This window comes from Perognathus longimembris, chromosome 3 (genome assembly GCF_023159225.1).
Source record: "Perognathus longimembris pacificus isolate PPM17 chromosome 3, ASM2315922v1, whole genome shotgun sequence".
In the NCBI taxonomy this organism is placed as follows: Eukaryota; Metazoa; Chordata; class Mammalia; order Rodentia; family Heteromyidae; genus Perognathus; species Perognathus longimembris.
This window is the reverse complement of record NC_063163.1, coordinates 10,568,808-10,593,362: the sequence shown is the minus strand read 5'-3', so window position 1 is coordinate 10,593,362 and position 24,555 is coordinate 10,568,808. Positions and strand designations below refer to the sequence as shown.

The 24,555-nt window shown below is 44.1% G+C and overlaps 1 protein-coding gene and 2 long non-coding RNA genes across 3 annotated transcripts in view; all 3 read left to right on the top strand.

Annotated features, from left to right (window-relative positions):
- Cldn10 (claudin 10) overlaps positions 1-24,555 on the top strand; it is an 84,103-nt gene that overhangs the window by 8,882 nt on the left and 50,666 nt on the right. The gene's annotated exons all lie outside the window — the stretch shown is intronic.
- Positions 1-24,555, top strand: part of LOC125348166 — a 35,073-nt gene that overhangs the window by 6,584 nt on the left and 3,934 nt on the right. The gene's annotated exons all lie outside the window — the stretch shown is intronic.
- On the top strand, positions 8,313-23,727 carry LOC125348167. Its single transcript, XR_007210313.1, has 3 exons — positions 8,313-8,535; positions 13,428-13,436; positions 23,718-23,727. It is a non-coding gene; the product is annotated as an uncharacterized LOC125348167 (long non-coding RNA).

The window sequence follows — 24,555 nt, the reverse complement described above, 5'->3', positions numbered from 1 at the left end:
AGAGTGTGTGTGTGTATGTGTGTGTGTGTGTGCATGTGCACACACCATTTATTTCATCTGGAAAACACTCAAGCATTCCTGTTAACTCCACCTAAGCTCCATTCCAAAATGCCAGTGGCGCCAGCACCAGGTAAGGAGAGAAAGATAATCGCTCCTATTCCATCTCGAACTACAGAACCAATGCACACTGCGGACACACATGGACATGTAAAGAAGCAGATTCTACGGCTGGCTGCCTGTGCACACACACTCAGTGGGCCCACACCTCTACATGACTCACACACACACCGAGTATACACACTCGCCATGCACCTCACACAAAGGATACATGCACGTACCACTTGCTATGCAGATACCTCACACATACGGCACACCTCTGTCATGCAGACCTGGAGACTGAGGTGTGATCAAGTACCCTGGCTAGTAGTCTGCCCTAGAGCAGGCCCAGCCCAGTGAATGCAGCTCCTACCTTGTAATCTTCATCTCCCTGTCTCCCGGGATATAGTTAAGTCATCTTGTTCCCTTCCAAGTTCCTAGCTTTCCACTATTCCCCTGTGAGAAATCTGCAGTCTGACACATTGTGACTTCTCCATAATCTCAGCTTCTGTTCAGATCTCAGAACAAGAAGCCCAACATCTTGGTCATACCTCGAGTCTGCCGTTACTAGTGGTGTGACCTCATCACGGTTACTTGCAGCTCTGTGTTTCCTTTTCCTCCTCTGTGGAATGGATGGGAACAGTCCTCCTTGCAGTCTTGGCCCCTCCCTTCCCTCTATGTTCCTGGATGTTCACTCTGCGTCTCCCTTACAACTCCTTCCTGCCTTCCTCACTTCTCCACGCATCTGGCCATCCCGGCTGGAATCTGGAGTCTCACCATCCCCTCCTGCTGCCCCTTGGGACAGATGCCCAGCAGTGCTTTATGCCATAGAGCCAGCTGCCCTTCCTCCCCCTCTGCCAGGGAGCGCCACTCTGTCTCGGGCTCGGGTCTCTGCCCTCAACCTCCTGGCTGTCTCTGCTGGCTTCGATTGGGATGCAACCTTAGAAAGAAGAAGTTCCTGCTTTTCCACCTGCTCTAAGCAAGGCTACACACATAGTACTGCTGGGTAACTTCCAAAAGCAGAGCCTCCTGCAACTTAGTTCTGGGCTTTAGCGAGCTGCCTTCAGAGCATCTACTCCATGCACCAGTCTACAGGTGATCTCACTGGATCCCCAGGGAGGCCCTCCATGCTGGGTGATCATGTCAATGCTATGGGCAAACTTAGAAAAGGACCCTCACTTGCTCAGGGCCATGGTTAAGGGAGTGTCTATGATGGGATTCAATGTCTGTGCAACTCATGGGTCCAGACTCTTTGTAGAGGACTGGAACTCCTTCAGTAGTCGCCATTTCCCAGCAAGAAGCAACACCAATCCTCCCCACTTTACCTAGGCCCCTGCTTCCATCAACCTGGGCTTTGTGCTTAGCCCCTCTTTTCAGTGCACAGCCTGCACAGGGCCAGCACTTTCCTTCAGCATCGGTCATCTCTCTCTTTCCCCCAGGTCCCACTGCAGTGCCGTCTCCCACTCCTGGCCCTTTTGCATTGTCTAAGTAGAAGGGAATTGAGTTCCTCCGCCCCCGTGACCTGAGTGCTGCTTCTCTTACTGTGACCTTTGAGCGACTGAGAGCTAAGAGTTCAAGTGTTATCTCTTTGTCTGTTGTAGAACATGTCTAGGATTTGGCTACCATCCTTACCAATGGTAATTTCTGAAATGCACCCTTTTGAAATTTGGGACATTTCCTTGATCTCTAATTTTCTCCCTGGTCTTATTTTTCTTTGTCCTTCACCATTTTTAGTCCTTTATCCAGATATTTGACATATAGGAGGAAAAACATCTCAGGCACTATCACCCATGTTCCTTTGGGGGCAACAGAAAACAGCTTTGTATTTCTGAGAAATCTGACTGTGACTTTAAAAACAGAAGGGGACATAAAAGTCTCCAATTGTTCTGATTTTTTTGTTGTTGTTGTTGTTCATGGTTTGACTCCCTGAGGACTTTGTGTCCTCTGCGTGATTCTAGAATGAGTCTCTCCTTTGGTAATGAGCCACCTTCTGGTATAGATATGGCTCTGGTCCCGTCCATAAGTCGCCCAGTCACGCGTGCCCACGGTCAGCAGAAAACAAACTTTCCAGCTCGCATCTGCTGGACTCAGGAGAAGGGCCGGGCTTCGGTGGTTGCTGATGAGCAACTTGGTAAAAGTGCAAGGTAAACATAACATGCCATTCGCTGTAAGCAGACTAAATTATGAGCTATAGCCTTCTTAAGATAGCCAGTTCCCTGAGGGTTATCTCGCCCACAGAACATGGCTGAGGATGATGGGTTTGGAAATCGTCGTTCTTTCATGTGCCTCACTGTTTAACTCAAGGAGTTGAGATCGGAAGTGGAAATCATTTTCTAACAATAAGTTATTTCCTCTCTGAACTTCCTTCCTGTCAGGATTTTTTTTTTCACTTACTCTCTTTCCAGACCAAACACTTGCTCCAATTTGACTATCTCCTCTACCTTCTCAAAATAGGCGTCATTAGCTTGTACGATTAAACCGAAATCTCCAGTCCTTCTCATCCTACTCTGAAACCTTGATTTCTCCCATCATCAGCATGCAATGGATTTTTCCTTTGAACCTGGCTTTTGTTTCCTACTTCTATTTTTCCTATATGTACGGGGTATTTCCCCTTGTCTCAGAGAACCACAGTAACATCTTCACACCGATGTCCCAACCCAAACTCCAGACTTTCTCAGGGGTCTCTCCCTACACCTCTCTGACCTTCCCTGGTGGTACTTGTGATATCGTCAGCTACGGTCCACACAGTGGTACACTCCATAGGCTTTGTGAGCAGTGGGCACTGCCATCTAGGTTTGTATAAGTATGCGATGTGCAATTCACACAGAGAGGACAACGCCTAACGCTGCTGCTTATAGAACATAGTTCCATCATCAAGAAATGCATGTCAGTCCGCGTGAGGTGGATCACACCTGCAATCCCAGCAATTCAGTGGCAAAGTGGTTGGAGGCTAGACTGGGGATAAGGTTAAGACTTCATCTCAACATACAAGCCAGAAACGGTAGCAGGCACCTGTGGACTCTGCTATGAGAGGTGTCATAGCTATGGGGATTTTAATACACGGCTAGCCTGTGCAGAAATGGAAGACTCTATCTGCCCCCACACCAAAAAAAAAAACCTAAAGTAAAAAAATGACCAAGGAGGTAGGGAGGGATGTACAATGCCTTCCTATAACAAGCCAGACAACAAAAAAGAAACATGTCAATGCATGCATAGGTACACATAGATAAATATATGTACTTACATTTAACATAAATTTCAGTGGTAGAAGAAGCACATAGCACGCAACTTACAAAACTTGTTAAATGCACTTGTTCTTTACCACGAGTTTCATGCAGTCAAATATTCTTACAAAATGATTTGCTTGTATTTTTGTAACCATGGCTGAATAATGAGTGTGACTGGTGAACAAGTAATTTTGACATAATTGTCAGCTGCTACGCCAACCATTTGCATGAAGGTAAAACAAGGAATCCATATTTTGTCATATCATATGGTAGCCGATGACCTGAGCAATCTGTTTGCTGTATTGGTCAATAGTTTCCAGTGTCAGAAAAATGTTTCTTAATTTTTTTGGTATTAACTCATAATAGAAGGCCTGTCGACTTACCACTTAAAATGTAATATATATCTTTAACATTTTCTCCATTTCTTTCATCTACAAAACAAAATGTGTCTCTATTCTGGCAATGTGATGCCAGAGTTAGGAAGATTCATGCAATACGAAGCGACTATGCAGACCCCAGATACCTATAGACCTTAACAGCATAGATGACAACCAAAGAAGGATAGCTTTTGAGTATTGATTGCCTTTTCTCTTCAGTGTAAGATATCGTATTAAGCTTCACTTCTTGAAATGGCTCTTTAAAGTGTAACACATAGAATTTTGAAATTTTAGTTGTTGGTTCTCATGAACTAGTATAAACTGGAGTAAGTTGCTCTCCCCACCCCCCTTGGATAAATATACTGTATTGGATAAATAAACATACTTTATATAGTTCAAGAGAGAAAATGCTTTCTCCTCCAGTTCTACTTCATAGTATATTTCCCCAAAGGCCAACAATCACACTGCCTTCTTCCTCACAATTCCCCGAACATTCGTTTCATTTCTTTTGTTACCTGCAAGCTTCTTATAGCTTAAAATTCAATCGTACCCATTGTCATCAATGGGTAAGAATAAGGGTAAGGAATAAGGGATCATAATTAGATCTCCCTATGTGTAGTGTCTTTTTATGGAAAGTTGAACTATGTCAAGACATATTTATTGGTCCCTATAATTCTTGCTTATCTGGAAACTCAGCTTGTTTGACTTTTTTTTTTTGGCCAGTCCTGGGCCTTGGACTCAGGGCCTAAGTACTATCCCTGGCTTCTTCCCGCTCAAGGCTAGCACTCTGCCACTTGAGCCACAGCGCCACTTCTGGCCGTCTTCTGTATATGTGGTGCTGGGGAATCGAACCTAGGGCCTCGGGTATACCGAGGCAGGCACTCTTGCCACTAGGCTATATCCCCAGCCCCATTGTTTGACTTTTTTTAAATGTATATGGGATTACTTGGTTCCTTTCTCTTCTTGCTTTCCTTATAATCCTCTCTTAGAACTGGAACCATGTGCTTTTACAGAACTCATATCTTACCCTTTATATCTTTTTAAGCCAAACAAGTAGCACAGTATCAAGAAAACAAGACATGTTTGATGAAAATACAGAATAAATGGATGAATGGTTGGGTGGGTAGATAAATGGATAGATGGGTGAGTGGGTGGATAGATGGATGGATGATGAATAAATGGATGGCTAGGTGGATGGATAAGTTGATAGGTGGATTGGTAAATGAATTAATGGATGGGTGAGTGGACAGGTGGATGGATGGTGGATAGGTGGGTGATTGGATGAATGGATGGGTAGATGAATTAATTGATGGGTGAGTGACTGAGTATGTGGATGTTGGATGATGAGTGGATGGTTGGGTGAGTAGGTAGGTGAGTGAATGGGTTGATGGGTGATGCATGAATGGATGGATAGATATATAGATGAGTGAATGGATAGATAGGTAGATGAAAGAATGTATGGGTAAGTGAGTAGGTGAGTGGGTGGGTGGATGGATGAATGGATGGATGGTTGGATAGGAACCATTACCCCAGTGCTCACCACAGAAAATCATGGAACAAAGTTATTCTTTGGTCCTGGTGCACTGGATCCAGCATTTCTTTTATCCACCGTATGAGAAATATTCATTGATCCATTCGCCCATCTATTCAACGGACATTTGTTGAGCTCCTTCGGTGTGCTATTTAAAGTCCTTGCCTTCACAGGGCTTAGGTTCTAATGGGAACAGGAAGAATCAAGGTGAGGACAGTGGATAACAGTTCACAAATGCTGTCATCGACATAGCAATCATCTTTCTTCACAAATGCTCCTCATCTTCCCCTGACCCTATCCGGGAGGCTCCATCGTGGGGTTTCTTTCATTGAACATTGAACAATTACTGTGTGAGCAACAAGGAGCCAAGTTTGGGACATGAAGGGACTGAGTGGAGATTTTCTCAGTGTGCTCCAAAAAACCTAGTAATGTGTGTTCCTACTTGTCACTTCATTTTTTTAATCATCATCACCATTGTCATTCTCCCCCACCCCAAATGAAGCAATAAAAGTTCATTGAGTGCTCAAAGAAAACAATGTACTCCTCATCAACTGTGCCAAGTATTCTTTCCCACAACCCTAATTCTCCTTCAGCCTCCTGTCCAGTGGTCACAGGCCTCTTACCTGCGGGCTGGCACACTCAGGAGCGGCAGCCTGGTGTATCGCCCTTACCCGCAGGTAGTGCTTCAGAACGTCTTAAAGATGTCAGGAAATTGTTTGAGGTGTATTGCTTTCTGATATTTTTATTGGATTAAGAGCCTAACATAAATTGAACTTAAATTTTCCAATGGAAATGTTTCTAATTTTTAAAAAATTCAAAATTTCCAGATAATAGAAAGAGTGACATATTTCTCTCTACCTTGAACACTTCTTTACCTACTCAGTGCATAGAAAAATAAAAGGTCTGTAAGTTCATTTGTTGGATGAATGGATTTATTTATTCATGAATAAATTCTTTATCCATGAATGAACTTATTTATTCTCTTATTACATTTCATCCCTTTTTTGCATTTTATCTGCCATTTTCTTTATTCTTTGGACTCTAACACTTTTCATCTCATTTTCAATAAGAGACTTGAATAAATGCATACGGACTGACCTGAATTGAAAAGGGAAAAGGACAGATGAAAAAATCTTTGGCAAACTGGACCAAAAATCTCCAGTGAGTTGCACATTAATCCAGTGACCGTTCCGGATGTTTTGGATGAAGGAATTCTATCCCTACAGGTCCCACTGTCTAACCTCTGGTCTGGTTGAAGAAAGATTATTCTAGCCAAAACATCCTTTGGTTTTTTAACTTAATTACAAAGCAACACATTGCGCAAGGTAAGTTAGAGTTCAGGATGACTTAGCAGAAAGTATCTGTTTTGGTCTCAAAAACAGATACCACCTGGCTTTTTTTTTTTAATTGATTGAATTGGGCCAAACAGAGGCAGGTTACCTGGGAGCAACTTTTATTTAGTCTGATGTCAAGAGCAATAAAAATTATTGTGTGTTATTTAGGATTAAAGTTTAATTTCACACCCTTAAAATATAAAACCAGAGTGTCCGCACACCAAGAAGATCATCCCACCACCTTTACCGACTTCTGTGCTTTCCCACGTGACTCTGCCAGGGCTTCTTTTCCTCACTTTTTACATCCGCCTATGGCTCGTCCCCACAAATCTCCCAATTCAGCTGGGCACCCGTGACGCACGCCTGTAATCCTAGCTACTCAGGAGTCTGAGATCTGAGGATGGCAGTTAAAAGCCAGCCCAGATAGGAAAGCCCGTGAAACTCTTATCTCCAATTAACCACCAGAAACCTGGACGTGGCAATGTGGCTCAAAGTGGTAGAGCACTAGCCTTGAGTGCAAAAGTACAAGGACAGCACCCAGGCCCTGAGTTCAACACCCGTGACTGACCAAGAAACAAATCTCCCAATTCCTTTCCTTCGAGTCCTGTCCTGACATCCGCACTGGCCCATAAGGAACGCCAAGAATCCTGGCAAAAGAGCACTGAACAGTCCAACAACAAATAACCCAGTACGCTTCTTCATCATGTTGTTGGGTCTGTTCTTCAAGAGAGATTCATATTTGAAGGCACGATTGAAGCAAGGGGGAGGGAGGGATAGAAGAAAGGTGATCTATACACACATATATGCATATAAAACAAATGGAGGGATGTCCTTGGTGTAAATAAGAAGTTCCCAGCCAAACGCATCAAATTCCTCTACAAAAACCCTTCAGCCTGCCCTTTATGCCGCCACGGTTGCTCTGCATCTGTCTTGCGTCTAGCTCTGTTGTCACACATGGATTTTCCTGCTTCTGGAGCAGGTCTGTGTCTTAAACACGGGCTGTCTGGTGGCAGACCTGCCTCCTGGTGTGTCCACATCTCTGGAGATTATTACAGTTTCCAGCAGAACCGATGGTGAAACCACCAACAAACAACGTGTTGAATTCCATTAAATGCTCAGGTGTCACAACCTTGTGAAATCTGCTTCCTAAAGCATTGTCCGCATTGTGGAGTTCACGTTGTATACAAATGAATGCTTTTCTTCGACAAGCCACATGTGTAGAAACTTCAAGAAGACCAACACAATCATGATTTCCCTGATTTGGTCTGATTTCTTCCCATTCTTGGAAACTGACAGAGGAGTCTTGTTTCTGTGTGAGAATTGCTACAAGGATTTGTTCTGTTCCTACCTTCCGTCTCCAGTTTCAAAGACTCTAGCACTAGGAATTACCTTCCTTCCTTCCAGTTACAGACTATCTTTTGGTGGCCCTCACATCCTGGGAAATGCCATTGAGCTGGCCTGTGTGTGTCTCCCAAGAAAGGATTCTCACCAAATGGAAAGCCCGGATACACTCAAGGCCCCTGAGCCTCTCCTGGGGTTTAATTCAATGACCCACTAGGAAGCCAAAAGCTAAAATTGTGATGAGAATATCTATAATGCAAAATTTGCCATGTTGACCATGTTTAGGTATATCATTCTACCTGCAGATTGATGCATTCTAGTGCTTTTACTGAGGGTTTTTATGTCTGCTGAAAGTGGCTTTTGCCTGGAGTTTTCTACCTCCAGACATCCGGTTTGGGTGTCATGTAATTAGGTTGGAAAGTATTTCATCACTTGTAGTTTTTTTTCAGAAGTGTGTCTGATACATAATGTGGATGGACAAAGCATGACTAGGAGAGACTGATTGTCCAGGCCACTCCCTGGACTTTATACCAAGGCAAGAAGCAATGGGGGCAGCTTGGACCAGAACCTATGAATTCCGATACCTTTTAAAAACTACTACTGGTAAATGAATATGACTTTAAGTGTAAGTCTTCTTATTGAAATAGATGAGGAGGACTGAAATTATATCATTTGGGAGGCAAAGAAAATATATTCATAATCTGAGTGTGGTGGTATGGACTGGGCTATGTAGCAAGACACTGGTTCACGAAAGAACACACACACACACACATACACAAGTATCCATCCAAAAATTAACAGTATTTCCATAACATCATTAGATATGAAGCATAATTTGCAAGCTAAGATATCCTAGCCTTGTCTGTTCGTTATGAAATTTTCTATCAGGTTTTACCCAATCCTTCAGCAACCATGAAAATCCATTTCTCTCCATCCATTATCCCACAAGAGCCTGTGAAGTCCTATATTCTATCACTCCCTCCCTTTAAAAAATAATTACTTATTTATTGTCAAAGTGATGTACAGAGGGGTTACAGTTTCATAAGTAAGGCAGTGGGAACATTTCGTGTACAATTTGTTACCTCTTCCTTCATTCCCCCCTCCCCCTCCCCCCTTCCTTCTCCCCCCATGAGTTGTTCAGTTGGTTTACACCAAATGGTTTTGTAAGTATTGCTTTTGGAGTCATTTGTCTTTTTGTCCTTTATCTCTCGATTTTGATATTCTCTTTCCCTTCCCTAGTTCTAATACCAGTATATACAGTATTCAGGGTACTCAGATGAGATACAGTGATAGTGCAGGTACAACCACAGGAAGGGGATACAAGAGGATCTTAAAAAAAAAAAGAAAAAGAAAAAGGTACTGTTTCACATGGCATGTTGAAAGTAATTACAGCAGTGATATAACACTCATTTCCATAACATGGAGTTCATTTCACTTAGCATCATCTTATGTGTTCATAAGGGCATAGCTATTGGGCTCTTGTGATCCTCTGCTGTGACTATCCTAAGCCTGTGCTAATTATTCCATATGAGGGAAACCATAGAGTCCATGTTTCTTTGGGTCTGGCTCACTTCACTTAGTATAATTTTTTCCAAGTCCTTCCATTTCCTTATGAATGGGGCAATGTCATTCTTTCTGATAGAGGAATAAAATTCCATTGTGTATATGTACCACATTTTCCTGATACATTCGTCTACTGAGGAGCATCTGAGTTGATTCCATATTTTGGCAATGACAAATTGTGCTGCGATGAACATTATTGTGCTGGTGGCTTTAGTGTTTTCTTGTTTGTAATCTTTTGGGTAGATGCCCAAGAGTGGGGCTGCTATGTAGCAATACCCTGGTTGAACACACACACGTGTGTGTGAAATTCTCTATCAGTTTTTACCCAATCCTTCAGCAACCACGAAAATCCATTTCCCTCCATCCATTATCCCAAGAGAGCCTGTGGAGTCCTGTATTCTATCAGTCCCTCCGCACTTACTAGCTTGGATTTTTTCAAAAGTAGAAATTTGTTTCCTAGACTGTTTGGTTGCCCTTCAATAATAACTTTAATACAGAGCTACAGGTGACAGGTAAAATAATTACTTAGGTTTTTTTCCTCTGTATTTCCCAGTGTTTACTTGAATAAAGTACATTTCCAGCTTCCTAGATTGTAAGTTGAAAAATATGTGAATTCGTAGAATTTTCGTTTTCTTCATCTTTTTTTTTTTTTTTTTTTTGGAGACAGAATCTAACTATTGCCTAGGCTACATCCTTAGGCTTCTACCTCCCAAGTGCTGGGATTACAGGTGTATGCCACCACACCCAACAGAGATTTTGACTATATTCAACATGTTTTGGTCTTTACGGTTCATGTTCTTTTTGGTGCCGAACTGACCATATCTCTGGTCAGTGGGCTCTTCATCTTATTTTCTAAATCTTTTTTCGTTGCTGTTTTGGTCACAATCTCATTGTCTTTGATAGCTTCCTCAAGAGCCAACTCATTTGACAGGATGTTCCAGCCTTCTTCCTAAATTCGAAGCAGACATTTCTTTAAGGCAATCTGCTCCTATTAGTGGGACGTGGTATTTAGAAAGTGCATTGTGGGTGCTAGGAGTGCTCAGCCAGGCCTTCCAACGGAATCAGTCAGGAAGAATGTGTTCCCTAAGGCAGACACAGCAAGGTTTTACCCAAATATTCCCAACGGACATAAATTTTATTTAACTTCTTTGATTTTTTAAAAAAAAATCTCTTCCTTAAACTCAAGACCTTGGCTTCTAATGTAAAAGAAATGATTTATTTTTCTACTTAATCAATTACTGTTTCATAATATGACACTGTGAGAAAATATAATCTTGGAAGGAAAGCATGGGCTAAAAAAGAATTACTGAAACCCACAGTTCCTTTGAGTTAAAAAAAAAGTTTTCAAATGTCTTTGAGTAGTTTGCTTTTCAGTTTTTATTCTTGGCAAAGACCCACTAGGAGTGGCTGGGCCCATTGTGTGGTTTATAAATAGAAACAGGTAAGGCGCCTCGTGTCAGCTGACAGCAGAACTTCTAGCCGACTCTCAAGGCAGCATTGGTATGTTCTGAAGGGGTCAGGACTCAAGTGCTGTAGCCAACTACTTATTAACTCAGTTTTCTGCTCATTCAGGGAAGGATGTATGCACAGTTACATTACTGGCGTTTGTTTTAACTCAACCATGTATAGTTAGTATATTTAGCTCCATCCTCGCTAATGATCAATTGTTCAACTGGTCACTCATGGAGCTGTGGTGTGATGGAAGAAAGGGCAGAGTCCTAAAGCCGCAGAGGAGGGACTGGAACCGGGCCCTGAGGTCATCTGGTTTAGTCAGCTCAGTTTACAGAGGAGGAACCTGAGGTCCCGCAGGGCCTAGTAACTTGCCTCAAATCACAGACTGAGGTGGCAGCTGGGACAGTTACAAGCCATGCTGTCTTTGGTGCAGTGGTGTCCTGGTCCTTCACTCACGATGTGTCGGCAATCAACGGCGCCATCATCTTTACTGTGAGCCAAGGAGGCCTACTAAAGCTTCGTCTCAACACTCAACATATGTAAGGAAAAAAACATGCCAATGATACATTTAGTTAGGCATTTGGTAAAATTTTTAATAATTGGTTCCAAATACCTAGCAAGATAGATTGTATTATCTATTTTATTTTCATTTGTCCAGGTAACATATTGACCAGAACAGGTAACTGGTACAATATAAAATTGGAGACTCTGGCTGGACCCCTGTGGCTCCTACCTAGCATTATGCTAGCTACTCAGGAGGATGAGATCTTCTGTAGTTCAAAGCCAGCCCAGGCAGAAAAGTGTGAGACACTCTATTTCCAATGAACCAGCAAAAATACTGTATTGGAGGCATAGCTCCAGTGGTAGAGGGCCAGAGTTCGAATCCACTAATGGCAAGGAGAGTGAGAGAAAAAGAGAGTGAGTGTGAGAGAGAGACAGAGAGAGAGAGAGAGAGAGAGAGAGAGATTCTAAGCCAAGTCCCTCAAGATCAATTAGAAGGCACTTGCTGGAGAAGCTTGGAACAACATCCTGTGGGGATGCTCGCGAGAACTTCCAGTGTGACCTGTGGTTACGGTCTTCATGGCTCAAGGAGTTCCCTACTTGCTTCTGAAATGGCCGCTCCGAGTTTCTCATGGAGGGATGAGAACTCGCCATGTGTAGCCCATGGGAGGAAACACAGAGGTGACCCCCAGGAAGCACGGCCTCTTCCCAGGCCATGTCCTCCTCTGGGACTGTGCAGCCCTCGGGTGGAGGAGAGGTGAGCTGGCTTGAGGTGGGGGGGAGCTGAGGGGTCCAGTGTGACCTATTTGGGGCGGGGGGGGGGGGGAGGCTAGACAAGATGGTGGTGTTTGGTTAGATGTATCCGGAGCTCACGAGGAGAGTGGGAGCTAGTATCTTCGTCTACCCAGGCTTCTAGAACAAAATTCCTTAAGACAGCATAACAGAAGTTTATGTCTCACTGCTGTGCAGGGCTGGAACTACCAAATCAGTGACATTTGCAGCTGGTGCGGGTTCCTGTCTTGACTGGTAGCACCTCTTAGATGTGTCTTTCCGTGGTGGAGGACAGTTTTCTGGGGCCTTCTTGAGAAGGGCACTAACTCCATTTGGACAGGGGGGGCTCCAGGATCTAACCATCTCCCCACAGTCTCACCTCCCAGTGCCATTCCCTGGGGGGTAAGGATTTCAACACAGGATTTGCAGGGACATATCCAGAGATCGGAAGCCCTGGGAGTAAGTAGGACCCCCAGGACACGTGTGCAGGACAGGGCTGGAATGCCAGACGTCCACAACGAACAGGAGGCAGAGAGACAGAGGGCGATGCCACTGTGCAGAGCAAAGAGGATTCTTAGCATGTATTATCTCATTTAGTCCCCCCAGCAAAATTGCAGGCAAAGCCACAACGTTGACTCAATCAGCTTGGTCAGCTTGGGTCTCAGGCGCCAGCTTCGGAGCTGTCTCACCGCCTTCATTCACCTGCTCAGTCGCCATCAAGTAAAGCTCTTTCCTGTGCACGCCCACACCACGGGCAGTGGAGTGGGCACCAGATAGGTCCGGACTCCTCCTGGACCAGGAGTTAGGATGGAGAAGACTCAGGAGGCAACCATGCTCCCGACCCCAGAAGGAGAGCCCAAATCTGTCTTGGTTGTGACCCAGGTGTGGTGAAGCCCACAGGTCAGGATGCTCCCTGGTGGGAACCCTTTCCACTGAGGTGGAAAGACAGCTGTCCCTCGCGGGTCCTGAGGGGGTGGGGGTGGGGTAGCACCCCCACCACAGGAACCATGGTGTCCAAACACAAAGGAGGGCCTGTCAGGGGTGGAGGAGGTTCAGGAAACCCCAGTGAAGCCTTTGATCGTTCACTGTGATTGCTTTGGGAAGGAAGGGGCGAGGCAGGACGCGAGAGTTTAGGTTGGCTGGCCTAGAGCATTTCAGCAGACTGAGTTGTTGGGTACCTAGGGTGATGGGGAGGGGGCGGGGGCAGAGTGGCTCGTTGGGGAAGAGCCACCAGTAAGTGGAGGTGGCTACGGCCCAGCAGTCTGGGCTTGTGGGTTTGCTTCTGTGGCTTTCCACCCCGTCCCCCAGGAGGAAGACACCTGCAAGGTTTTGTGGGCATGAAGGAGGCAGCCCCCTCTGCCCCCCCAAAGCAAGTGATGGTTTGGTATAGCCAGCTTATATTCAGACGCTAAAGCCTCAAAATGGACAGCTAGGAGCATTACAAGTAACACAGAAAAGGACATCCACGCAGCTAGGATTGGTAGCAAAGATGCACGCGCAGAAGCACAGTGACGCTGGAACCTTGCCGGGTGAGGTCAGCGGCCTGCACTGTGACCTTAACCCAGAACCTCCTAGACAGGGCCTTGCTCCATGTTTCCTCCATTCTCACACGGCCGCTTAGACTCTGCTGCCCCCCGGTGGTCATGCTCAGTATGGCACCGCTGCCACAGGTTTCATGTTGTTGGTGACCTGAGCCCCAGGTGTCAGCAGTGTCGCTTCCGCACCCTCCGACCAAGCTGAGAACTTGCCTGATTACCCTGTGGCAAGATGGCTTTGACGTAGTGTGTTCCATTCGAATGCAAGTTTAGAGAGTGTTTGGGACACACACACACACACACACACACACACACACACACACACTGATTACAAAACAATCCATGGTGGCCTGGCACAGACGCAGGATTTGCACACAGAGGGGTGGGGGTCTATGAACAGCTGCGGCCACCTTTGAGAGAACCTAGAAGGTTCCATGTGTCCAAGGATTTGGAGGACTTTGAGCCTGAATATGGGGGGGGAGGGGCAGGGAGAAGGAGGAGAGGAAGAGGAAGAGGAGAATGAAGGAAGGGAGGGAGGAAGGAAGCAAGGGAGGAAGGAACTAAAGGAGAGACTGCAGTTTCGAGAGAACATTACTGCCCAGTCTTTTTCTTTCACCCAAGCCAACTGTTGCTCACAACCAGAGCTGTCCAAGGTTAACTGTCTCCTCTCAGAGCTTTGCCTTGCCTTTCTTTCTTTCCTTCCTTCCTCCCTTCCTTTCCCCCTTCCATCTTTCTTTCCTCCCTCCCTCCCACTCTTCCTCTACCTTTCCCTCCCTCCTCCTTCTGCCTCTTCTTTCCTCCCTCCTTCCTCCCCCCCATGAAACAAATGACCATTCGCTGTTAGCTATCCTTTGCTTTTTCTCATTCTTCTTCTTCTTTCCTTCCTTTCTTCCTCTTTCCATCTATCTCTCTCCATCCTCTCCTTCCTTCCTTCCTTCTTTCCTTCTTTCCTTCCTCCCTTCCTTCTCTATCTCTCTCTTTCTTTCTTTCTTTCTTTCTTTCTTTCTTTCTTTCTTTCTTTCTTTCTTTCTTTCTTCTTTCTTTGTCTCCGCCCCCTGCCCCCCATACTGGGATTTAACCTTGTACTTGCTAAACAGCGGCTCTACCACACCTTATCATCAAATTCTCTGCCCTGGAAAGGCTTTGAACTCTTCTCTCTAGTTTTGTCTCACCAGATTACCGCCCAAAACAGCTTCCTCATAGTTTTCCCTTATCTTCTCTGGCTCTTCGGGAACCCCGGGCTCTTTTCTCTGTTACAATGGCACTGGCCACCTCTCCTCCCAGACACAGACCCGTGCCTACTTTTCCTAAGCTCCACCTGCATTGCTTCAATCCTCTTGGTTTCATTTAAAATCCTTTCCCTCTATGACTTTCTGACTTCACTGGACTGTTACAAGCACAGGGTTGCATGATTCATGTTCAGTTGTATCGCCCAAGTGTGGTCTTTGAGACATTTATAAGCAAAAGATTTACCACGGTCAAAAATGTTTGAGACACATTTGGTTAAGTAGATATGAATAGATTTCTTCACTGCAGGACTTTATAGAACCTGTGAGTTCCCAATAGGAATCATCCATTCTTTAAGATACCTACAGAGAGGCTGAGCCAGAGGCTCGCACCTATAATCCTAGCTACTCAGGAGGCTGAGATCTGAGGATCCTAGTTCAAAGCCAGGCATGCAGGAAAGTCATTGAGACTGTTATCTCCAATTAGCCACCAAAAAGCTGGAAGCAGAGCTGTGGCTCAAGTGGTAGAGTGCTAGCCTTGAGCAAAAGAAACTCAGAAACAGCATCTAGTCCCTGACTTCAAGCCCCAGGACTTGTACACAAAAAAGAAGAGAAGGAAGAAGGAAGGAAGGAAAGAGATAGATGGAAAGAGAGAAAGAAAGGAAGGAAAGAAGAAAAAGAAGAATGAGAAAAAGCAAAGGCTAACTAACAGTGAATGGGCGTTTGTTTCCTGTCCTATCTGCCAGCGTTTCATTTCTGTTTAGGTTGCACAGTGAATTTTACAATTGAGTCAGGATCGAGCCTGATTTTAGTTCTCAGGCTTCTGGGGTGGGGGTGGGGGCGGTGACTTAGACCCAGAAGAAAACCCTACTAGAGATGAAGCAAATGTGTGCTGGGAATCAGAAGTGGTCCAGGACTCCTGCCAGCCACCCCCTCCCCCAGCCCTGGCAGGAAGCAGAGCTGTTATTCTGGCTAGAAAGGCCAGAGTAGCCACACAAGGACAGAAGCCCACTACCCCGGCTCTGCGCATGCACATTTCAACTCGTGGAGCATCCTGGCTGAACATTCACAGCAAGTGCTTGTCCGCATCTCCCCTTGCCAAACGACCCCAGAACAGTGACATGGCGGCACAATCGTCCTGCTTCAAGTTCAAGAGCTAAGGGTCCCTTTTATGTAACAGGTGAGGAATGAGGGCCAGCTGGACAAGCCAAGGGCTTAAAACCTGGTCAGCACTTTTGCAGCCAGCAAATAAATTGCCCCACATTGTGGGTTTCTTTTCTTTCTCTCAAAAGAAAGCAGGCCACTGAATGGGAGGAAAAATTCTGGAACAAACATCAAGGGGAAAAGAAGGAGGAGGTCTTTAGAAAAGAAAAACGACGTTGACAGACCTGACCATTAAGAAAAATGGAGATGATATTAAACTTAAACCACCACAAGGAGGGAAATGGAATTCAAAATGGCTTGTTAAAGCCCACCAAAGGAAAAACATGTACAGCCTGTTCAAATAAACAACCTGTTCAAATAAAACAGCCGGTAAAAGAATACAAAAGCACAGCTCCTTTTGTTGAGGATACTTCAGGTACTTGAGAGTTAGGAAGGCGGGGATGTTTGAACAATTATCTAATAGGTCTAGGTCATGGCCTGGCACGTCTTGCAGCTCCCAGCATCCTCTGCGAACCTTCTCATGATTATTTCCCTGACTTCTCGCAAGGAGGAGTCCGGAGCCAAGCTCTACATTCCATGATCTCAGGTGCTCAGTCTACACCATCTCAAGCTGCATCCAGAGTATTCCAAAGGCGACTTCAACTCCCAGGACAAGTATCAACACCAGCTGTACAGTGGCCACGCGTCCTTTCCTTATTCTAAAAGTATATTTCGTTGAAGTAGCCAAAAAGTACACATGAACAGTACCATCTTAACCAATTTTAAATTCAGACTCTTCCCCTTGGCGTGCAACCAGTCCCTTTTCATCTCGCCAAACTGAAACTGCGTACCCATTGAAATCCTAACTCCCCCTTCCTCCTTTCTCCCACAACCACCAGTGTACTTTCTACCTCAACTGACCAGGCTGCTCTGGGTGGGTCATAAAAACTGAATCACACGGTGTTTGTCTTTCTGTGATTGGCTTTTCACATAGCAGAACGCCTTCCAAGTTTCGTGCATGTTTCTCTGTATGCATGTATCACATCTCCATTCATGTATGGGTGCTGGGTTTTACGGTGGAGGAAGCCCATGAAAACAGGCGCTGTGTATACCGAAGGATGCCACAAGGCGTAACCTGAGGAGATTATTAAGAGCTCCATGCTGTTTGGCCAGCTCTGAAGACAGACAAGAGCTAGTGACTCAGCCTTCAACCTGACAAATAAGGATGGGTGCCGATGGAGAGGTTCAGTGATGGTTTAGACGTATTTCTTTCTTTTGGTTCCTCAGCTTTCTTGGCGCAGAGATGGTGCTGGACCACGGAAGCCCCAGCACCACTTCTGGCTTTTTTTGGTAGTTAATGGGAGACAAGAGTCTCCCAGACTTTCCTGCCTGGGCTGGCTTTGATCTCCAGATCTCATCTTCCTATGGAGCTAGGATTCCAGGTGTGAGACACCAGCACCCAGCTCCACGTTTCTATTAGGTCATAAAAATATGTGGGACCCAGCACAGCCATATCTTAAATATCAAGATTGAGCACTCAACTACGTTCAGGTCTAAGCAACTCCGTATTCATGTAAATGTGTCGTTAATGGCTTCTTGAAAATGACCGAGGCGCGAAAGCTCTCTTACATTTTGGCAAATAGATTCCAGCATACCATAATCTCTGAGATAGAGATGAACTATATCTGAGGTGGCTTTTCTTCATGGAAAATACTGGAAGGATGGTCTGGCTTACAACCGAAGCCTTTTGACAAAGGAAGAAAGTTGGGGACTTGCATCTGGGAATTTTGCTTAGGACAACCTTCCCCTCTCCTGTCCACTGAGCATCCTCTGACCTAACAGATCCCCCCTTTGAGAGGCCTATGGTAGTCCTCACCCCTTGGAGCACATCTTAGTATTTATGAATGCATCCTTTATTTTTTTCATTGTGCAAATATTTGTATTTGGGGCCAGAACTCTTAAACTTTGTGCTTCCATCAAATAAAAACAATAGTCTCAGCCAGGTACTGGGGGGGCTCATACCTATAATCCTAGCTACTTCAGAGAGTGAGATCTGAGGATAGAAGTTCAAAGCTAGCTCAGGCAGTAAAGTCCATGAGACTCTTATCTGCAATTAACCACCAGAAAACAGGAAGTGGAGCTGTGGCTCAAAATGGTAGCATACCAGTCTCAAGGATAGCACCCAAGCCTTGGGTTCAAGCCCCACAATTGCCAAAAAAAAAAAAAAAAAAGCTTCAACTTCCTAATGAGAATCTTGTCTCTAAACACAATGGTTTCTTAAGCATTTAATTGTTTATTTACTGAACCTGGTGCTCTTTAATCTTCTCTTTTCTAGGCCTTGAATATTAAGCTCGTGTCAATTAATTTTTTGGGTTTGTTTCTTTTTTTTTTGCCAGTCCTGGGGCTTGAACTCAGGGCCCGAGCACTGTCCTTGGCTTCTTTTTGCTCAAGGCTAACACTCTACCATGTGAGCCACAACGCCACTTCCGGCTTTTTCTATATATGTGGTACTGAGGAATCGAACCCAGGGCTTCATGTATACGAGAGGAGCACTTTACCACTAGGCCATATTCCTAGCCCCTTCAATTAATTATATGTGGACATTTTATAGATGACAAAACTTTATTTATAAGCACATCAAGTATCTTTGCCCAGTCAAGAACATTTTTCAATATTGGTAATTCATAAATTATGCTGCCAGGATGTTGATATTGATGTATTTATTTGAGATTTACTTTCATTACTGACCATTCTTGCCACTGGACGCAAAGTATTCAGACCAGTTCACTAAGTACAAAATAAAGGTATTAAAAAGGCTTCCAGTGTGCGGCGGAGGCTGTCATCCAACAACAACAACAGCAACAATAATAATACAGTTGAACTATAAAATCATCCTGTTAATATGATGTATTTATCAGGTACAAGAATTTTCTAGAAAATAAAACATTTGTCATTGTTGGGATCTTTTGTTTTTTGAAGTTCAGGGATTCTTGGAACTTCTACAGAATTTAGGATTTGACAACCAGTTTTTCAAGAACTCTTTCCAATCTCCTAACACATTCAAAAGTCACTCAGCTGTAAGAACCAAAGGCAGCATTCAGTAAAGTGAGATACTATAAACACAGATTAGTGTCATTTACCCAAGCACTTCTGGGATTTCCTTTAGGTGAAGAAAAGCAAGACCGGTGATAGAACGACAGAGAACAAAAAGAGAAGAGAAAAATAAAACCAAAGATGCCTGAAACAAGGAGACATGCTCTATTTATCCATTGAAACAAGTATTGAGAAAGTGGAGTGATGGGAAGGGAACTGGTTCTACACAGGACTGTGGGTCCAAGATTTTTCTGCAGTAGCCGGAGTGGAGAGAGACCCAGGCCAGCAGGCCAAACTGGGGAAACTCTTACCCAAGAACAAATTCTAGCCAGGCTTGGAAGGGAGGGATGGGAGAGGGGAGGGTCGTGGGTGGTGAAGCCTTTGAGGGAATCCATCGGACCCAAGGAAAACAGCTGAGTTTCTGCCACAAAGGGGGCTGGCGGGCAGGTGGGGTGGGGGTGGGGTCCCAGAGGCCTCCACAGCGTCAGTTGCAGCCCTGGGTGGCCATCCCCCAGACATCTGGTGGTCTCGCCCCTCTGCCACCTGTGCCCAGGGGCCGAGTCCCTATGCTTCAGAGTGGAGCTCAGAGCGTGTGGTAATGCTGGACAAACGTTGCATTTCATGTAACGAAGGCCAGGGTGTGTTCTGTGCTGACGACAAGCTTAAAAAATACTAGCATTGGAGTGGGTCATAGAAACAACCCCTTTTCATGTCCTGGCATCCCTCTAACCAACATCTACTTCTAGCACTTTCTTCTTTTCAAACCAGTTTTGGACACTATTCAAGCAGCCCAAGCAGTAAATCGGGGGTTTTCTTTCCTAAAATATTTTTTTTTAACTTAAGACAGCTAAATAAATAAATAAATAAAAGGTGGTGGGAGAAGACTCCTTAAAGAGGGTGGTAGCCCATACCTGTAATCTCAGCTACTGCGGGGGCAGAGGTAGGGGGACTGCAGTTTGAGGCTGGCAAAAGTAGGAGATGATACCGCCAAACCAAGCTAAAAAGCGAAAAATGCTGGTGGGGGGGGCATGGTAGAGCCCCTTCCTAGGGAGGAGTGCAAGGAGGTGGGAGGGGAAGGGGGAGGAGGGGGAGGAAGGTGAAGAGGGGGAGGAGGAGAAGGGGGGGTGGGGGGAAGAATCCCAGAACCTAAGAGAGAGAGGCAGGGAAGATTTTGATTTAGATGTCAGCCTGGACTACATAGCTAGACTGTTCAACCCCACCACCCACATGCGCATGTGCAGAAAGCCACAGGGCAGAGAGGGGAACTCTATCCTCTGAAGGTCTCCATTCTATTTATTTATTTAGTCTGTCATAGGGTTTGAACTCAGGCCCTGGGTGCTGTCCTTAAGCTCTTTTGCTCAAGGCTAGTCCTCTACCACTTTGAGCCACAGCAACATTTCTGGTTTTCTGGTGCTTCATTGGAGATAAAAATCTCATAGTCTTTCCTGCCCCAGCTTGCTTTGAACCAAGATCCTTAGCCATGGTGCTCAGCTGAAGGCCTCCATTCTTAAGCCTTTGCTATATAAATTAAGGAATTATTCAGCACAGACTGTGTGTCATGGGGGAAGGAGCTTATTGTTGACAGACACCAACCAAAGAAATATTCATCAGAAGAGACTATGAATGAAACCACTCTCTAAATTAATAAGTTATTTCCTTCCTTCCTTCCTTCCTTCCTTCCTTCCTTCCTTCCTTCCTTCCTTCCTTCCTTCCTTCCTTCCTTCCTCTTCTTCCTCCTTCTCTGTCTATTCCCTCTCCTCTCCTCTTCTATCCCCTTCCATCCTCCTCCTTCTTCTCTCTCACCCCCTCTCTCCCTCCCTTCCTTCCTTTCTCTCTTAATTTTTCCTTAATCAACTTTCTTCCCACTTTCCTTCCTTCTTCTGTCTTTCCTTTCTTCCAGACACTAACTAGGAGCTGTGCTTAGAAGCTGTACACATGAACACACCAGGGAGGTGGTCCTTGACCTCTGGGAGTCCTTTCCACAGGCAAATAAACAAACATGGGGCACCATAAGGTGAGCTGAGCGCTTACTAAACTTAGGATTTGTTCCTGGGAGAGAAAGAAAGGAAAGCTGACATTTGACTATTAAGAGCTAAGTAGAAAAATTGTCAATGAAGCAAAAAGAGAATACTCGGCCTAGGCAGAGCAGAGCCTAAAATACATACTTTTTCTGATGAAATTTATAAATAAGAGTTGCTGGGAAGGCTTAAGCCCTGGAGCTGATGCTGTTATTTAGAGATCTCAAGGACAGACGTTCTAGAAGATACAAGATGGACTGAGAAAAACTGAGTCCTGCTGCTACCATCGGAGCATGGATTAAGCTCCTGGAAACACACCCCGTGTTTTCATTTCTGTAAGCCAATAATTTCCAGTTTTCTTCCTGCCAGTCTGTGTTGCTTTTCTTTTTCCTGTGCCCATGTAATAACATTGTGTTGGAGCCGAAGCACTCTCCATGAGATTATCACAAAAGCAAATCTAGTTGAAACATTCTAGTTCTATTCTTCAAAGCGGGTCAATTACAGAATGGCAACGCACGGTAAAGTCAGCTAAAGGGAACTTCAACAATGCTGCTTCCCATAACAAAGCAGATGAGCCAAGAATATGGATACATTGCATGTTCTTCAGAAGGTTCTTGGTGATGACTTGGTGATACTATGCCTGATCACATGCAGTGAGGTGCTGCTGACAAGACTCAAGTGTGGCTAGTCAGTGTTGCCAGGGAAAACGTGGAACGAGGCACTAATAATCAACCAGCAGCTTTTCGTGACAGTGGACAGGATACAGGATATGATTCTTGGAGCCAATCTTCCCAGGGGCAGGGTTTTTATTTTCTTTTTTGTCATTTGTGATACAGAAATCTAGGACAAGTAATTAGCATTTCTAGGCCCTGGTTCCTTCTCCTAAGGAAAAAAAAAATAATTCCATTATTTGCCAAAGAGTGATGATGATGGAATGAAGAAAAAATGTAAAAGCCATTGGCATGCATGTGTCTAGCACTCAGTAAGTGTTCAGTAACCGTTCTTGGTATGGACACGTGCCGTCAGAGAAGCATTGTCATTGGAACCAAGATTTTACCCAAGTACTTCCAGATCCACTCAGAGAAATTGATGATTGAGATCCCAGAAGTCTGTCATAGATTGTATCCATAGCTGTTACATAAGGTACAGTTACTTAAGTCGGGTACTGAGTACATTTCTTTTTGAACAGTGTCATCTCTTCCCTCATTTTCTCCCAGTTTTTTTCCCTCCCCCGGGCGTTGTATACTTCATTTCCAACATAGTATCTAGTGAGTATGACTGTTGACTTAGTTCACCCTTTTCCCACTGTTTCTGTGCTTCCCCTTCTATCCCCAGATTCAGATAAACTTACACATAAGACAAAAGGCACAGAAATCAAAAACAGCAACAAAAGTGGAAAAACAGGGAAAAATGCAAAGAAAAAACAAACCCTAAAATAAAAAACCTCTTGCTCCCATTTCTTGGAGCTTATTTCAATAAGCACCATTTTATATGACCATACACACATAGCTATTGAACCCTTATTAACCTCTCCTAAATGTCCTCTTTTGATCTCACTGTGTGAATGTTTATATATATAGTGCTGAGGAATCGAACCCAGGACTCCATGTATGCAAGGCAAGCTCTCTACCACTAGGCCATCTTCCCAGCCCAAGAAATGCAATTTTTTAAAAAGCAGATTCATATCTTACTGTAACTAAAATAATTTCCCCCAAAATCAAAGCCAATGATGTCCAGTATCACTACTCTTATTCAATATAGTGCTTGAGTTGCTAGCCAGAGCAATAAATAGGCAAGAGAAAGAAACGAATTGGGTATAAATAGGAAAGAAAGAAATCAATTATTCCTGTTTGTAGGGATATATTTACATTTAAAAGATCCTAAAGACTCTACTAGAAAAGTCTTAGGTCTCCTATACATTTTTAACTAGGTAGTAGCACACAAAATCAACATAAAACAAAGAGTAGTTTTTCTGTACAACATCAAACTCACTGAGAAAAAGAAGTCAGGAAAATTCTGAGACTATAAATGAAGCTTGTCTACAAAGAATCTCACTAGGAAACACTTGAAGGGAGTCATTTTACAGAGGAAATGTCAGCGAATATATGAGGAATTAGGCTATTCAAGCTGTTCCTCATGGACTGACCAGATGTCAGAAATGAATCCGTCTCTTGTATACAGAATTTAAGGCTGGCTGCCATTGTTTTGTGAGTTTTCAGAGCTAAATACAGAAAAATAGTTAGGAAAGAACGAGTTATTTTAGCATTCAGCATGGAATATTCACTGACAGCTTTTGTAAGGATACTGGATACTTTATTTGCAACAAGTCTCCCTCAACTCAAATATATATGTATATGTATGTATGTATACATGTATACATGTATACATACATACATATACATACATAAATATATGCCTCCCCGTCTGCTGCATCAGAGAGAAAGGAGCATTTGCCCTCCTCGAGTAGGAAATATAAGCATCAAATTCCTTTTCAACATCGTTTCAACAGATCTTCTTACCGTGTTTCTGGAAGTCCTCTAAGCTTTGTAGTTCTACAGTATAACATAGATTGTGCCTTGGTTCCCCTCGCCGCTGACTTAGAATTCAACCCTCCCAGTTCTGTTAGCTTACCGCTTAGGAATCCTGTTTGCAGCTTCTGAATTTTTATGTTGCTTTCTCTGTCATCTAATTAGTCCTGATTTCAGGTGGTCTTTTTACTGGCACCTTGAAAAGAGCCAGTGTAAATCTGAATGCCTGTCATCTTTTCCCAAATGTTCACCTTCTCTCTTCAGTTTTGATCTCAGAAAAATCAGCCTGTGGTTACTCTGTAGCATCTTAAAGCCAAATGCACTTCTAGGCATTGTTTCCATTCAGTTTCTGCTACAGTTATTTACTTCAAGAGAATAATGGCATTCGTAGGGATATTTTTTTTCCTTCTCTAATGAATGCCCTAGTTGAATTGGTTGTTTTAGGAGCTACTGACCTCTAAAATCTGTGGAGACCTAGACATTTCCTAATTCTCATCCACTCCTGTGAGCCCACAGTATTTTCCTAACTTCATTGACAGCTATTTTCATAGTCTGTTCAAATCATCCTTTCCCTAAGTGACCATATCTTTGTCGTACCACCCTATGTGAGTGAACTGTACATTTCAGTGTCAGAGATAGCTTGTTTTCACATTCAGTGTGGCAAAGACATCAGCTTAGAAGATGCTGAGAACTGGGCGAGTGATCTAGTCAAATGAGGTATCAAAAAAAGAAAAATCAATAGAAGTAACTATAATGATTTCCTTTTCACAGAAGCAATGTTGAGAGAAGCTAGGTAAGGAAGGGGAGAATGTCTCCACC